Below are 16,152 nucleotides of genomic sequence, written 5' to 3' on the forward strand. Positions count from 1 at the left end.
GACAAGGAAATTTCTTCAGATGTTATCTGCATGACTTCCAGAAACCATTTCATTTAAATCCCTCAAAAGCAATTGTCAGCTAAAGTTGAAATGAATGGAACTGAAATTAAGTTATGACTTTGGAGTGGAAGGAAGAAGAAGAAGAACTACTACTACTACTACTCAGATTTCTAGAATCTAATTAATGTAGTCATCCCACAAGGCAGAGTTGGCCACAAACTATAGCATAACCTCAGACGGGGGACTTTTGTACACCATTCATCCTTAGCTTGATCGATGCAAAATGCATGTAAACCTTAACATGAGACTCTGTGTCGAGTCCTGTTGTGGAGCATAAAGACAGGTGCACCAACTCCTTGGCTTCGATGTTGCAATGTGCAGGCTCAGAAATCAGGAAGGAGCTGCAATGAGCCAGCAGTACCCAATGGAATGATTGGTTGAAGAGAACAATAACCTTGCAAGGGAATAATAACCTTCAAGGGAACTGATATGAATAATGGCACAAAATTAGTTTTGCTGTGTATGAATTGACCAGGTAGCCTGGTCTAAAAATTAGAGTCTTAGGGAGTCAAGTTGTGAAACACTTCTACTCACAAAGGCTGGCAGAAATTTGGAATTCCGGTTTACAAATGGCAATTGATGATGGGCCAATTGTAAAATTGAAACCTGGGGTTGATTTTTCTTCTTTTGAATGTATTAAGGCATGTGATTATATGATCTATTGAAAGACAATGTAAGCTAAAGAGGGCTAATCCTTTTTCCATGTGGGTGTATTTTTCTCTGACATGCCATCACTTTTACCTGTACTATAAGCCTGTACTATAAATGTATTATAAAACTAATGAGAAGTTTTGGATCAATCAGTGTTTCTCCTGGACCAATTCTAGACTACCAAAGAAACAATTCATAGACTTTTGGGCCAACCAGATAGAAAATCATTCAGTTCTTATTTAAAATGGTCCACATGCTGATGAGGTTCAAGAGGTATTTTACCTCTATTAAACTGGATCATTAGGACCTTGAGGCTTAAGAACTATTGTTAGATATGTGGTCTGAATATGCTGAGCAAATGCTGCATGGAGTTATTCTATTCCAATGGTTCGATCATACAGACTGCATTATTGAATATCATAATGACCTCCTGAACAGAGGAAATTAATGAGTTGTGAGGGAAAAAGGAAGTTATTTAAAGTTTTTTTAAATACTGAGAAATCCACACAAGAGTCAAGATCCAAAGTATGACATATGACTAAGACTGAAAATCAATTGAAGCTAGATTAAGAATAGTGGTTTAGTGAAAATATAAACTGATCAGTAATAAAATGATGTGAGACTTCCATAGTCCTTCATTCTTCTTGACTGAGAGGGAATAATTTTAGTCGGTGATTAGCTGTCTGGAGCAGTCTTTTTATGTAAAGCTTTTTTCCAAGTAGTTTGATTATTTAAGTGAAGTTAGAAAGCAGCATTAAAAACAACTAATGAACCGATCAAAGAACATTGGTTTAGGAATTGGCCGATTGTTCCAAGCCTTGTGAAGGAGGGAGTCCCAGACCTGACTGTCATATTTCAAGTTTTTTACATTTCCAGATTCCTCAATATCCATTTAAAGTTTGATAGGAATCCAATTTAGCAGCAATAGAATACAGCAACTGTATGTTGCTGAACATGGGGTTAAGGCAGTTATGAAATCAAAATATAAATTTTAATTAATGTCACCTAACATTTAAATTTTCCATTCTTTAAGAAATCCAAAGTAGAATCAATTCCTATTTGCTGCTTGAAACCTGGTCATAGGTGCTACATCTTTGAGGGATTGTCTCTTTTGAGGTATTAGTAATATCCAAATGCTAATAGGGATTGTTGCATGATAACACACACTTGAACTGGGATATCATGATAATTTTGTATTACAGTGAAGGATGTCCAGGCTGAATGCATTGTCTGAAGGAGTCTGACCAATTATATCTCACCGGAGAATCTTTTATTCACTTTTGAAATCCTTCCCTGTTGAAGTAATTTCCAACAGCTCAGTTACCATGGAAATCTATATATATATATATATTTTTTAATAAAAATGGATAACTTTCTGTTTTCACAATGCCAGAATAAAAATCAAGGTTTGTGGCCCAAGGCAAAAAATATGGTTTCCTCTAGTCTTCATAGAATTGTATTTTAATCATAAAAGATAGCAAATAATTTACGATTGTAAATATTTCCATTGCCACATTAACAATTTAGCATAGGGTAAAGCAGGCAAATGATGTTGTCATTGTACTAATTATTAGAATTATGCAATCTGAGATGACAAGGCATCCCAGCATAATAAAACTGAGCATGTCAAGAAGCCGGTCAGCATCAGTGGAGCTAGAGTTACATCTCAAGTCTTTCATGAAAAAAACATCTTGATGCAAATTAATAATTTAGTGCATGTTTCTTAAAATGTGGTTGCCTAATAATGCTTCCTTCAGTTAGTTATTTTGTGATGTAACTACAGGAAGAATAATACTTAAGGACGGGAGAAGCATATATTGGGCACAAGCATTTAGCTAAACATTATGCACATCACCTTAATTGGATAACTGGGTAATTCTCCTGTCAATCATGCTTAGTGACCTCCCTGCTGTAGGTGATTCAGATTGATTAAATGTACAGTTTTTTAATGTAAATATGCATTAACTGGCTTAATTTCTTGAGATAACAGTGAAAAACTGCTGTTATTTATATCTTCCACTATAAAAAAAGTTCTTTTTTCTGAATAAATTCAAAGTCAAATATTGAAGTACATATGTCACCATATACAACCCTGAGATTCATTTTCTTGTGGGCATACACAGTAAATCTAAGAAGCACAATACTGTAGAGTTAATGAAAGACTGCACCCCACAGGAGGAGCAAATGACCAACGTGCAAAAGGTAACCAACTGTACAAATACAAAATAAAAATAATAGTAATAAGTAAGCAATAAATAGAGAACAAGAGCTGAAGAGTCCTTGAAAGTGAGTCCATCAGTTGAGGGAAAATTTCAGTGATGAGGTGAGTGAAGTTATCCCCACTGGTTCATGAGCCTGGTGGTTAAAGGGTAATATCTGTTCCTGAACCTAGTGGTGTGGGTTCTGAGACTACTGTACCACCTTGCTGATGGCAGCAGTGAGAAGAGAGCATGGCTGGCATGGCTGGATGGTGGCGGTCCATGATGATGGATGTTGCTTTCTTGCGACAGTGGTCCCTAAAGGTGTGCTCAATGATGGAGAGAGCTTCACCTGTGATGGACCGGGCTGTATCTTCTACTTACAAGGTATTGGCGTTTTCATATCAGGCCATGATGCAACCAGTCAATAAACTCTCCACCACACATCTATAGAGCTTCGTCAAAGTTTTAGATGTCATGCGGAATTTTAGCAGACTTCTGAAGAAGTAGAGCCACTGCTGTTCTTTCTTTGTAATGTTATTTACCCGCAGGACCCAGGACATATCTCTGAAATCTGCTGACCCTCTTCACCTTGATATGGACTGGCTCATGGACCTCCAGTTTCTTCCTCCTGAGGTTAATACTCAGCTCCTTGGTCTTACTGACATTGGGTTATTATGTACAGTTGGCTGATTCATATGAGTTGTAGACCATATAACCATATAACAATCACAGCATGGAAACAGGCCATCTCGGCCCTCCTAGTCCGTGCCGAACTCTTAATCTCACCTAGTCCCACCTACCCGCACTCAGCCCATAACCCTCCACTCCTTTCCTGTCCCTATACCTATCCAATTTTACCTTAAATGACACAACTGAACTGGCCTCTACTACTTCTACAGGAAGCTCATTCCACACAGCTATCACTTTCTGAGTAAAGAAATACCCCCTTGTGTTTCCCTTAAACTTCTGCCCCCTAACTCTCACGTCCTCTCGTTTGAATCTCCCCTACTCTCAATGGAAACAGCCTATTCACGTCAACTCTATCTATCCCTCTCAAAATTTTAAATACCTCAATCAAATCCCCCCTTGCCATACTCATTGGATGACTTATTAAATATTTGTTATAATAACATTATTCTCAATTATTCAAATGTTGGATTGTGGGGCATTTAGATTCATGTGTTTAGGACACAAATTTAGCAAGGTGGTAAGAGATGGGTTGACCTATGTTGTTTTCTCACGGGTTCTGAGAAGACCCTAATATTTGAGCAGAGTGATTATAGTCATTAATGGATTCATCACCAATTATACCCTGGTTGGGAAAATTATCATCGGAGTAGAAAGCAAGTGTTTTGAGTTGAATACTCCTTGCAAACATTTGTTGCACAGAGAATATGATTTGCATAGTTAGTGAGTTATTCATGAGATTGCTGAATATGTTGTGATGCCATCTCTTCCCAGTCTAAAAACAAAAGTCTATCAATTCTCCATATCTGTTCGTGTTTTAATTAATGACAGCTGAGGTTTCTAAGGTGTTAACTGCAGTGAAACTGAAGAACAGCACATATTCTGTCTGCACTTTCATGTTTTCACCACTGGATGGCTGTGCAGTGACTTGGATTTTTCATCTTATCTGTGGGAAATCTTCTTGCCTTTCGAAGGTGCACCTTAAACTAAACATCGGAAAGCAAAAAGTTTCCATCAACATGCCCGGATGCACAAATCCATCCCCAAAACTGAAGGTCCATGACGAAACACTGGAAAAGGTGAAGTACTTTCCATATTTCAGAAGCCCTCATCAGCAAATGCAGGTATAATTGGTAAGTTGTCCCATCACCTGCAATCTGCAAGCCAGTGTTTGAAGTCTAAGGAAAATGTGTTTGAAGATCTTTCATTGCAAAAATATGCAAATTACAAAAATTTTATTCATAAAATAATTTTATGTAGGAAAGTTTTGGAGGGTATGTGCTAAATGCAAGAAAATGTGACTGGTTGGCATAGATGAGCTGGGCCATGGGGCCTGCTTCTGTACAGTATTACTTTGTGAACCGAAGTATATATCATTCTTTAAATTAATTGTGCTGCTTAATCAATACATTCCATTTACCATACATCAACACCACCCACGTTTCTTCTTTCAACAATGAAATGTTTGGGAGGCTGTTATGCTGGGCCCAGTTCCTCAATGTACAGAGTTGACAGGGCCTTAGACTGATCTTTCACAAGGCCTTCACAGTGGTTGTACCAATATTCAGTGTGCCCCTCAGCACGTACTCCCCCACACCTCAGCTTGCTACTCAACCACATTCACTTACCAAAAAAAAATCAAGATCAGGACCTCAAACTCTGTGCTAGGCTCCTAGTGATTCTATTCACTCGCTTAAATCAGAAACATGAAGTACCTGCACGTCAAAGCAAAGGAGAGAAAATGCCAATGTTATCCTTGCAAATTCCTCCAAATCTATTGGCAGGATATGTAGGCCAATGTCTGTGGGTAGTCTCAGACCAGCATCCCCACCACTGATGTCCAAATTACATTCAGTCATCTTCCATGGACGTTACCTGCTGCCAGACTCCTGAAAGAGGCAATGTATTGTGATAATAGCAAGAAATTATGAGAAGGTCACAGAGAAAATTTCAAGGTTGTTATCAAAACCTTTTTAAAAATAGAAGTGACATCCTCATCAACGTGTGAAAATGCCTAGCCTGTGACTGCTTAAAAAGGAGAACAAGCACTTTGGGTGGCATAGTAAGCCTGGAGGGAATTTATCAGGAGCATAAGGAAGCCCGACATCAATAGCACACCAACACCCATCTTCCTAGCAAGTACTTCCTCACCCAGAGTCCGTGGGTCTTTATTGGCCTCAGCGTCACCTCAACACCCATAGAACTGGAGTGGAATCATCATTGTCAAAATCCAAGGACTGCCAAAATAAATTATAATTACATAGTTTCTCCATTGTTTCATTATCTGCAGATTCTGAGCCCCATTGCTCATCTGCCAAGTTCCAAAATGCTTCTATTCTTAAATCCAAAAGCAGGCTTTCAGTTCAAGCTAACACTTTGAGGACTTGTGTCCTTCTCAAACATTAGGTTGGATTTCAATGGACGCAACCCCACTTCCTCTCCTCACTAGTTGCATATCCCTTTTCAGCATTAGTCTGATCAGATCATGAGACACAGAACAGTTATCATAGATTAACTGCCTGGTCAATTGATCGCCTGAGTATTTTATCTCCCAGGCTCCAACCATCGCGAGCAAGAGGAAGAGAGAAAGAGAGCAGGCAAAAATCCAGCACACTTTGAGGTGTACTTCAAGAAGAGAGGCCTGCTTAGGAAGGTTGTTGTGTAAGTCTCACAAGTGTAGCCATAATGTACTTTGCTCTGCTGAGAGTAACATAGTCATCTTGTGGAAGACATTTCTTTGACTTATTTAGAGGGGATCCTATCCTTTACTACTAGTTGCACATCTTCTTCAGCCTGACAGGAAATCAATGGTGAAAGTGCTATGAAATTGTGATCAAGGATGATTTGATATCATAGAATCATGGTTGGTATTTCAGTAAAGAGGTTTCTGCATGACCAATAAAACCATTGGTACTAACATCAGAGATTAGCGGGGATAATGTGGAAGATCAAATTGCTTTATTTTAACTGCTCTTATACTGCATCCGGACCAGCAGGGAGAACTGAAATTCACCACTGTTCTGTACGCAGTTTTCCTTGTCCCCCTGGTGAGGTTTTTGGACATGCTTTATTTGTACCTCTCTGCCAGTCCCTATCTACAACCAATTCTCTCTCACTCAGAGACAATTCCCATGGTCATAATTCACCTCATAACCTGATAATGTTTAAAAATTACCCCCCCTCCCCCATGCCCCACTCCATCTTCTATCACTGCCACTTTCTCTCTTATTACCTTACTCCTATCCTATTTTCAGTGTGGCACGTGGCCAAGTGGTTAAGGCATTCATCTAGTGATCTGAAGGTCACTAGTTCGAGCCTTGGCTGAGGCTGCATGTGTGTCATTGAGCAAGGCACTTAACCCACATTGTTCTGCGACGACACCATTGCTGAGCTGTATTGGGTCCTAATGCCCTTCCCTTGGACAACATCGGTGGCATGGAGAGGGGAGACTTGCAGCTTGGGCAACTGCTGGTCTTCCATACAACCTTGCCCAGGCTTGCACCTTCCGCACAAATCTATGGTCTCACGAGGCTAACGGAGACTAACCTACATCCTATTTTCTACCTGTCCTTACCCTTTAATCCACACTTAACTCTTCCCATTCTTGACCTTCGCTCTTCATCGTATGGTTATCTCTTACATCTAACTTAACTCAGTTAATCATTGCTAGTGCTACAGGGGAATCAGTTCATTGTATAAATGTTGCAAGCTGATCACAGCATGTATTTTTGGAGGAAGAAGGTGATTTTGTGCTAATCTTTATTTTTCCTGATCCAAGCATGGAAAATTTCAAGTTGTTTCCAACCAACACTAACACTCATTGAAAGGATTGACTTTTTAGCTTTAGTACTTCATTTTTTAGCAGTTAAAACTTTGGTTGTAATAGAACTAGCATAACAGCATGCCCACAGGATAGGACTGCAATCTGTGAGCTGCTAAAGTAGAGCAATCTATTTTGATCATTGCCCTCACTATTTTTAAATAGCAAGATGTACGATGGCACTTTACGGGAGTGTTAACTAGTGAAATGTGGCACCAAGACAAAATGCTTGTCCCAGTAGGTGGATTTGAAGAAGCTTCTTAAAGCTGGAAAGACTCCACAAGGTTTAAGAAGGGTACTCCCAAGTTTCGGAGCATGAAAACGTGATTTCAGATGGTGAACAGGACAGATTTAACTCTGATGCAGTAATTTAACCAAGGATATAGTTCATGGTATGACATTCCTGTGGTTATAAAACAGAATATATCTCAAACCACAAGAAATGCCATGGGATATCTGCTGTACATCTATAATACATCGTGTCTGAAGTGTATTATTCCCTTATGATCAGTTTGATGCTACAAATTCAATTTGTTGAAGCAGGGCCCACAACCAGCAGTATGCCCATGACATTAGTTCCTTAAGTGTTGTTACCATATTTTATAATAATGTAAATATTACAGCCACACTGCAGTTTAATGTACTGCAATAATGTAAATGTTAATGTTCATCACCTGCAGTGATTTTTAGGGCTATAAACCCACAGATAATGTAAATGGTATTGTGGACAATTTACAATATACGTTCAATCATTGGGTGTAGTTATGACAGAGAACAAAATTTAATTTTTATTCCTTTCTCCACATTGTATGGCCATACCAGTTGCTTCAGCAAAGACCAGGGCTCAAGCATGAGATTCACTGATCTGCCCACTCTATGTGGTCTGGCTTTTAATAATACAGCGCAGGAAGGAGTCTTCGAGCCATTTGTGCTTATGACCAAACACTGCAAGAACTATCCAGTTAATACCAGTTTTTTAAAAAATCCTTCTTCTAATTTATTTTCCAAGTAGAGTTGCAAGGGGATGGGAACCAGAGCAACAGAGCAGATAGTGGAGTGGTTGTGGATAAAGATGTTGTTAAGCCTACATATAAAGTCAGGAATCAAAAGGTTAAGCATGGTGGGACTAATGTTCTGAGCTCCATATCTTTCAATGCAAGAAATATCATAGGAAAGGTGAATGAGCATTGGGCATAGATTGCAGGAAGGACAGAACTGGCAGCTCAATATTCCAGGTTTCTGTTGTTTAAACATAATAGAGTGGGAGGGATTAAAGGGGAAGGGGTGACATTACTAATCAGGAAAAATGTCACAGAGGACAGTCTGGAAAGCATGTCTAATGAGGCTATATGAACAGAATTGAGGATTCAGAAAAGGCTGACTATATTAATGGGATTACATTATATATTCCCAACAGTCGGTGGGATTCAGATGAGCAAATTTGTTGAGAGATTGCACACAGTTACAAGAAAACATAAGGATGTGATAGTAGGTGATTTTGACCTTCCACATATGTAAAAGGTCTGGAAAGGATAGAATTTGTCAAATATGTTCAGGAATGTTTCCTTAATCAGTATATAGAAGTCCCAAAGAGAGAGAGCACAATACTGGACCTCCTATTAGGGAATAAGACAATGCAGGTGACAGAAGTTTATGTAAGAGAACACTTTGCATCTAGTGATCATAATAGCATTCATTTCAAGATAATTATGGGGAAGGATAACTCTGGGCCTTGAGTTGATATTCAAAATTGGAGAAAGGCCAATTATGATGTTATCAGAAAGGATCTGGCAAGTTTGATTTGGGACAGGTTGTTTACCGGCGAAGGTGTACTTGGTAAGGAGAGGCCTTTCAGCAGTAAAATTTTGAGAGTACGGTGTTTATATGTTCTTTTCAGAATAAAAGGCAAGGCTAACAGGTTTAGAGAACCTTGGGTTTCAAGAGATACTGAGGCCTTGGTTAAGAAAAATAAGGAGATACATAGCAGGAAAGGCAGGAAGGAGCAAATCAGGTACTTGAGGACTATAAAAAAATGCAAGAGAACACTTAAAAAGGAAATCAGGAGGGCTAAAATAAGGCACGAGTTTTCTCTAATAGACAAGCTGAAGGAGAATCCCAAGGGCTCCTACTGATATACTAAGAGCAAAAGGATAGCAAGGGACAAAGTTAGTCCTCTGGAAGGTCAGACTGATTATCTATGCATGAAGCCAGAAGAGCTGGATGAAATCTTAAATGAATATTTGCATCTATATTTACTCGGGAGACAGACACTGAGTCTATAGACATGAAGCAAAACTGCAGTGAGCTCATGCACTGTATACGGATTACAGAAGACAGGGTGTTTGCTGCCTTGAGGCAAATTGGAATGGATAAATCCCCCAGAGCCTGACAAAGTGTTCCTTCAACTCCATGGGAGGCAAATGCAGAGATAGCAGGGGCCCTAGCAGAGATATTTAAAACATTGCTAGCTATGGGTAAGGTGCTGGAGGGCTGGAGGATAGCTAATGTTGTTCTGGTGTTTAAGAAAGGCTCTAAGAATAAGCGATGAAATTATAAGTCAGTGAGTCTGACATCAGTAGTGGAAATGCTATTTAAAGGTATTGTAAGGGACTGAATATGTAAGTATTTGGCAAGACCAACTGATTCATGGTAGGTCGTGTCTGACAAATCAGTGGATATTGCCTATGTGGACTTCAGTAAGGCCTTTGACAAGGTCCTGCATGGGAGGTTGGTCAAGAAGGTTAAGTCGCTTGGCATTCTGGTGGAGTTAGTAAATTGGATTAGACATTGGCTTTGTGGGAGAAGCCTAGAGTGGTAGTAGATGGTTGCCTCTCTGACTGGAGGCCTGTGTCTAGTAGTGTGCCACAGGGATCGGTGCTGAGTCCATTGTTGTCATCTGTATTAAGAATCTGGATGATAATGTGGTTAAATAGATTAACAAATTTGCTGACACCAAGATTGGAGTTGTAGTGTATAGAGAGGAAGACTATGAAAGTTTGCAGCTGGAAAAATGTGCTGAAAATTGGCAAATGGAATTTAATGTAGACAAGTGTAAGGTGTGTACAAACCAGTGTAGGACTTACACAATGAACAGTAGGGCACTGGGAGTTGCAGTAAAACAAGGGGATGTGGGAAGACAGATCCCTAATTCCTTGAACGTGTCATAACAGGTAGAGATGGGGTCCTAAAGAAAGCTTTTGGCACGTTGGCCTTCATAAGTTAATGTATTGAATACAGGAGTTGGGATGTTACATTGAGGGTGTATAATACATTGGCCTGATTTGGGGTATTGTGTGCAATTTTGGTCACCTACCAGGAAAAGTGTCAATAAGGTTGAAAGAGTACAGAGAATATTTTCAAGGATGTTGCCAGGACTTTGACAACCAGAGTTATAGAGAAAGGTTGAATTGGTTAGAGAATGTGGGGAGAATTGACAGAGGTATACAAAATTATGAGGGATATAGATAAGGTAAATGCAGGCAGGCTTTTCTCACTGAGATTGGGTGAGTTTATTGTTAGAGATCATGAGTTAAGGGTGAAAACTGAAATGTTTGGGTAAGGGGATCATGAAGGGAATTTCTTCACACAGAGGTGAGAATGTGGATTGAGCTGTCAGTTGAAGTGGTGGAAGCGGGTTGGATTTCAACTTTAAAAGAAACTTGGATAAGTACATTGATGGGAGGGATATGGATGGCTCTGGTCTGGATGCAGTTTGGCATGGATAAGATGGGCTGAAGGACCTGTTTCTGTGCTGTAGTGTTGCATGAGACTATGACTCTAACTAACCAACTCCCACTGCCTCTTCAGAGAGTGTATTTCAGATGTATACATCGGTGTAATTGGGGGGCATGGACAGTGGCTGAGGGCTCTTAAGGAAAAAGAGCAGCGGTGTTTTGTTTCATTAAATCAGGATTGGTCCACTGTTGCCTGGAGTCACTTATTTAATCAACAGCTTTCTGTCAAGTGACTAAGATGATCTGTGAACAGACATTCATCTCTGTGATTACCTGCGTGTAAGAATAAAGATGCTGTCACAATTGCAGATGGCATTAACAGAAGATAAGATTCCTGCACAGATTTTTTATCTGACTCTCATTAGTTTTCCTTTCTTTTCTATTCCACCCCGTGGATTTACGGTAAAATGACAATTGTAAGGTCTTGCACACTTCAGAAATAAACACTGTGCTTGAAGGACTCAAGGTTGTGTGCAAAGTGAATAATATTCAGTTGACACTCCCTGCTCGAGAATGATTTCATAGCTGTTCGTTCAAGTGTGCATGAGTTTGTTCAATGAATGCTCTGGACAGTAAGCCATTGAGGGTTAATATGTTGCTTCTGTTCTGTCTGCTTCCACATCCCCACAAGGCTTAAAGTGGAAGTTTACCTGTGGCCTCTTTAGAGACCTCTGAGGCAGAACTGAATGGCCAACTGAAGCATGCCTGGCATATGAATGAAACCTTGATTTTGACCAAATTATTGAAAAGATTCTGAAACTGATTTTGGATTCCATTACTTTCAGACCAAAATGATGTGTATCTCAAATGGTCGATGACCCTTTTGATTTTGTCGAAATTGCATTGAGGGTAGTCAACAGAGGTTGTCCTTTTTTTGGTGGGGGGGGGGAATGAAGTTTTGAAGTACTTGTGCTGTTTTGTTTTCCAATGAAAGTGCATTTCTCAGAGCAGGAAACACGTTTGTCTCCATTTCCTGCTCTATCCTTTTAGCTGGTGCCGTCAAGCTGAGATAACAAATGTCCTTTTTGCAGCAGAAAACCATCTTTCTTGTCACTAATAATCAATGCTTGTTGTGAAATCTCATTGCACTTTGACTTTCTAGTTGTACAAAGTCTGAAAATCCACCATTTTTAAATGGTGTAGATGATGGGATCATTATCCGCATGTCCAGGTTTCTGAATGATGCCACAATAGGCCATTTTATAAGCAGTAAATGAAAATGGGAGGGGACCAATATAGGTGCTGGTAATCTGATACAAAAACATAAAGTGCAAGTCCAGGATCACTTGCTCTCTGGCTTTCTAACTGTATTTCCAAAATCAGCTCCCTTGGCATTACAGACTGCTCAGACTAATACATACTTAATTCAGTTAGATTGGGCTATTGCAATTAACCCAGGGCCATGCCTGAAATAACAGCTGATCCTTTTCCCTTTTGAACTGATCCACAGTCTTGTCAATTTTCTGGACAATCTGCTTCATTCTGTTATATTCATCAGTTATCTGGTGCATCTCTTGCACAGACCCCTTCAGATTTTTCTGCATAATTTTGCTCTGTGCCTCAAGCTTTTCATTACCTTCAGACAAATTCTGAATTTCACCTAAGTAACGTGCAGTAATTTTTCTTTGAGAGTTAAGTTCTGCTAAATGTTTCCGGCACTTTCTACTCAGCTGCATCTGCAGATTTTTTTTTTGCTTTTTCAGTTTGATTGAATTATTTGTGTAAATGTATGAAATTCATTACATTCTTAGATATCAAGAAAATCAAGAATCTATTTCTTTTTTGATGAATTTTGTGAAGTCAAAGTTACATGCGGATGAGATTTTCTTAACCACAGAAGAACAGTTAGAATATATTTGATGCTTAAATGGCTGTTGTTAAGTTCAATAAAAATAAAACAATGCATATTGGAGTCTCTGAGCTCTGTTCCACCTTGTTTAGAGGCCCTCAATGCATCATACAATAAGAATGAAAAATAATTCTAAGTACAAGTAAATACCTACTCAATTTGCATGAAATGAGTCCTGTTGCTTTGTTAGCTCCTGAGATTTCCATGTATGTTAACCATACAAAGCTGATCTTTTTCTCCAGCTCAGCATTAATCACAAGTAATTACACATTTTTATGTTCTGGTTCGCAACATTGAAAGTAGTGAGAATGAGGTGTAAGTGATGAAGGGTCCTGGAAAAAAACATCAACTGTACTTTTCTCCATAGATGCTACTGGGTCTGCTGAGATCCTCCAGCATTTTGTTGTGTGTTGCAAGTTTTTAATCTTGGTTTATGATTAATTTTTCACACGATAATACAATAGCAATCTGCTGTTAATGACAGCAAGTTTGCCAGAACCCAAGTTTCATTTTCACACATTGAGCTTTTTCCTCCAAAGATCTGGTCGTTATGGACAACATCTTGATGCAATTTGTACATATGTTTCTCTGTGACTTCAAGCTAAATGCAGAAAGATAATAAAAATTTCCATTCTAGGAATAAATATAATTAATAATTAATGAAAAGTTAAAGGGAGGTTAGCCTTTCTCTCAAGAAAGCTGAAATACAGAGGAATGAAGGTTAAATTACAGCTGCCATGGAGATCTAGAGTAATACCTTTGGTTCTGGATACTGTACCTCCCAAGGGATGCAGTGGCTTTGGAAAAGGGTCACTGCAGATGAAGAAAATAGATCAAAGTATTGGAACTAGAACTGGGTTATTATTATCACATGTTCTGAGGTACTTGGGTGTTAAGATAAGTGGGTCTGATTTTACTATTGGGGTTAGTAATGTCAGGAGGTATTTCTTTACACAGCATAGCAACAATTTGGGTTTCTTCCTCCAAAAATGATTCTGAATGAGTTGTTACAAAATGGGCACTGATAGAATTTTGATTAAAGATGTACTTATACTTTACTTTATTGTCACCAAACAATTGAACTAGAGCGTACAAACATCACAGCGATATTTGATTCTGTGCTTCGCGCTCCCTGGAGTACAAATCGAAGTAAGTATAATAAAAATTTAAATTATAAAATCATAATTAGAAAATAGAAAAGGGAAAGTACGGTAATGCAAGTCAGGTCCGGATATTTGGAAGGTACGGCCCAGATCCGGGTCAGGATCCATTCAGCAGTCCTATCACAGTTGGAAGGAAGCTGTTCCCAAATCTGGCTGTACAAATCTTCAAGCTCCTGAACATTCTCCCAGAGGGAAGTGGGACAAAAACTGTGTTGGCTGGGTGGGTTGTGTCCTTGATAATCCTGGCAGCACTGCTCCGACAGTGTGCAGTGTAAAGTGAGTCCAAGGATGGAAGATTGGTTTGTGTGATGTGCTGGGCTGTGTTCATGATCTTCTGCAGCTTCTCCCAGTCTTGAACAAGACAATTTCCATACCAGGTTGCGCACTTGGAAAACCACTGGCCAGTGTTGATTGTCAGCGAGGAAAAGATATTATCACCAATCCGCATGGACTGTGGTCTTTCAGTTAGGAAGTTGAAGATCCAATTGCAGAGGGAGGTACAGAGGCTCAGGTTCTATGGCTTATTAATCAGGATTGTGGGAATGATGGTGTTAAATGCTGAGTGACAGTCAACAAACAGCATCCTGACAGAGGTGTGTGTATTGTCCAGGTGGTCTAAGGCCATGTGAAGAGCCATTGAGATTGCATCTGCCGTAGACCAGTTGTGGTGATAAGCAAATTGCAGTGGGTCCAGGTCCTTGCTGAGGCAGCAGTTGATTCTAGCCATGACCAACCTCTCAAAGCACTTAGATGTAAGTGTTTCTGGGCAATAGTCATTAAGGCAGCTCACACTACTCTTCTGAGGCACTGGTGTAATTGATGCCTTTTTGAAGCAGGTGGGAACTTCCGACTGTAGTAGTGGGAGGTTGAAGATGTCTTTGAATACTGCTGCCAGTTGGATTGTACAGGTTTTCAAAGCCTTACCAGGTACCCAATTGGGGCCTGCCTCCCTGCGAAGGTTCACCCTCTTGAACAATAGTGTGACAATGGCCTCTGAGACTGAGATCACAGGGTCACCAGGTGCAGCAGGGATCTTCACAGCTGTAGTTGTGTTCTCCCTTTCAAAGCAGGCATAGAAGGCATTGATCTCATCTGGTAATGAAGCATTGCTGCCATTCGTGCAGTTGGGTTTCACTTTGTAGCAAGTCATGTCCTGCAAACCCGCCACAGTTGACGTGCATCTAATGTCACCTCCAACCTATCAGAAATGTTTATTTTTTCTTGAAATAGCCCTCTGCAAGTCATACCTGGTTTTCTTGTCCAGAACTAGGTGACCAGACTTAACTGCCACCTATCTAGCCCTCAGCAGACGACGAACCTCCTGGTTCTTCCATGACGTTTTGTTTGGGAATGCACAGCAAGCTTTCATAGGCACACACTCATCCACAAAGGTTATAATAAAGTTAGTAATAGCTGTGGCATACTCATCCTGATTCAAAGATGAACCCCTGTATATAGTCCAGCCCAGTGACGTACAAAGCAGTCTTTGTCCATACTTTCTTGGTCCTCCTACTAGGGTTACAGCTTTCAGTCTCTGCTTATACTCCAGGAGTAGAGGCACAGCCAGGTGCTCAGACTTCCCGAAGTGAGGGCGTGGAAAAGCACGTTAGGCATTCTTGGTGGTGGTGTAACAGCAGTCCAGGCTGTTGCTTCCTCTGGTACTACAAGCGATTTGTTGATGGTAGTTAACTAGTGATTTTTTTTTTCAAGCTGGCCTGGTTAAAATTCCCCAAAAAGATGTTGAAGGCATCAGGGTTTGCTGTTTCGTGCATGTTAATCCTATTGCTTAGATCATCTAGAGCCTGATTGTCACTGGCCTGCGGGGGGTGGAATGTATACCACCACCAGAATGATCACAGATATCTTCCATGGCAGGTAAAATAGACAGTACTCAATGGTGAGATATTATAGGTCTGGTGAGCAGAATTGGGACAACACTGATACATTTGTGCAAAGAGCAATTGATCATAAGGCATACACCTCCACC

At 39.9% G+C, this 16,152-nt stretch overlaps 1 protein-coding gene and 1 long non-coding RNA gene across 2 annotated transcripts in view; both read left to right on the forward strand.

Annotated features, from left to right (window-relative positions):
- Positions 1 to 16,152, forward strand: part of dmd (dystrophin) — a 1,939,431-nt gene that overhangs the window by 49,104 nt on the left and 1,874,175 nt on the right. The window lies entirely within an intron of this gene.
- The window catches only part of LOC132393201 (uncharacterized), a 47,435-nt gene continuing 33,611 nt past the window's right edge, over positions 2,329 to 16,152 (forward strand). Inside the window, exons 1-2 of the long non-coding RNA XR_009511793.1 lie at positions 2,329 to 3,545; positions 4,574 to 4,732. This is a non-coding gene — a long non-coding RNA (uncharacterized LOC132393201). The remainder of the gene's footprint in view (positions 3,546 to 4,573; positions 4,733 to 16,152) is intronic.

This window comes from Hypanus sabinus, chromosome 4 (genome assembly GCF_030144855.1).
Source record: "Hypanus sabinus isolate sHypSab1 chromosome 4, sHypSab1.hap1, whole genome shotgun sequence".
NCBI classification, from domain to species: domain Eukaryota; kingdom Metazoa; phylum Chordata; class Chondrichthyes; order Myliobatiformes; family Dasyatidae; genus Hypanus; species Hypanus sabinus.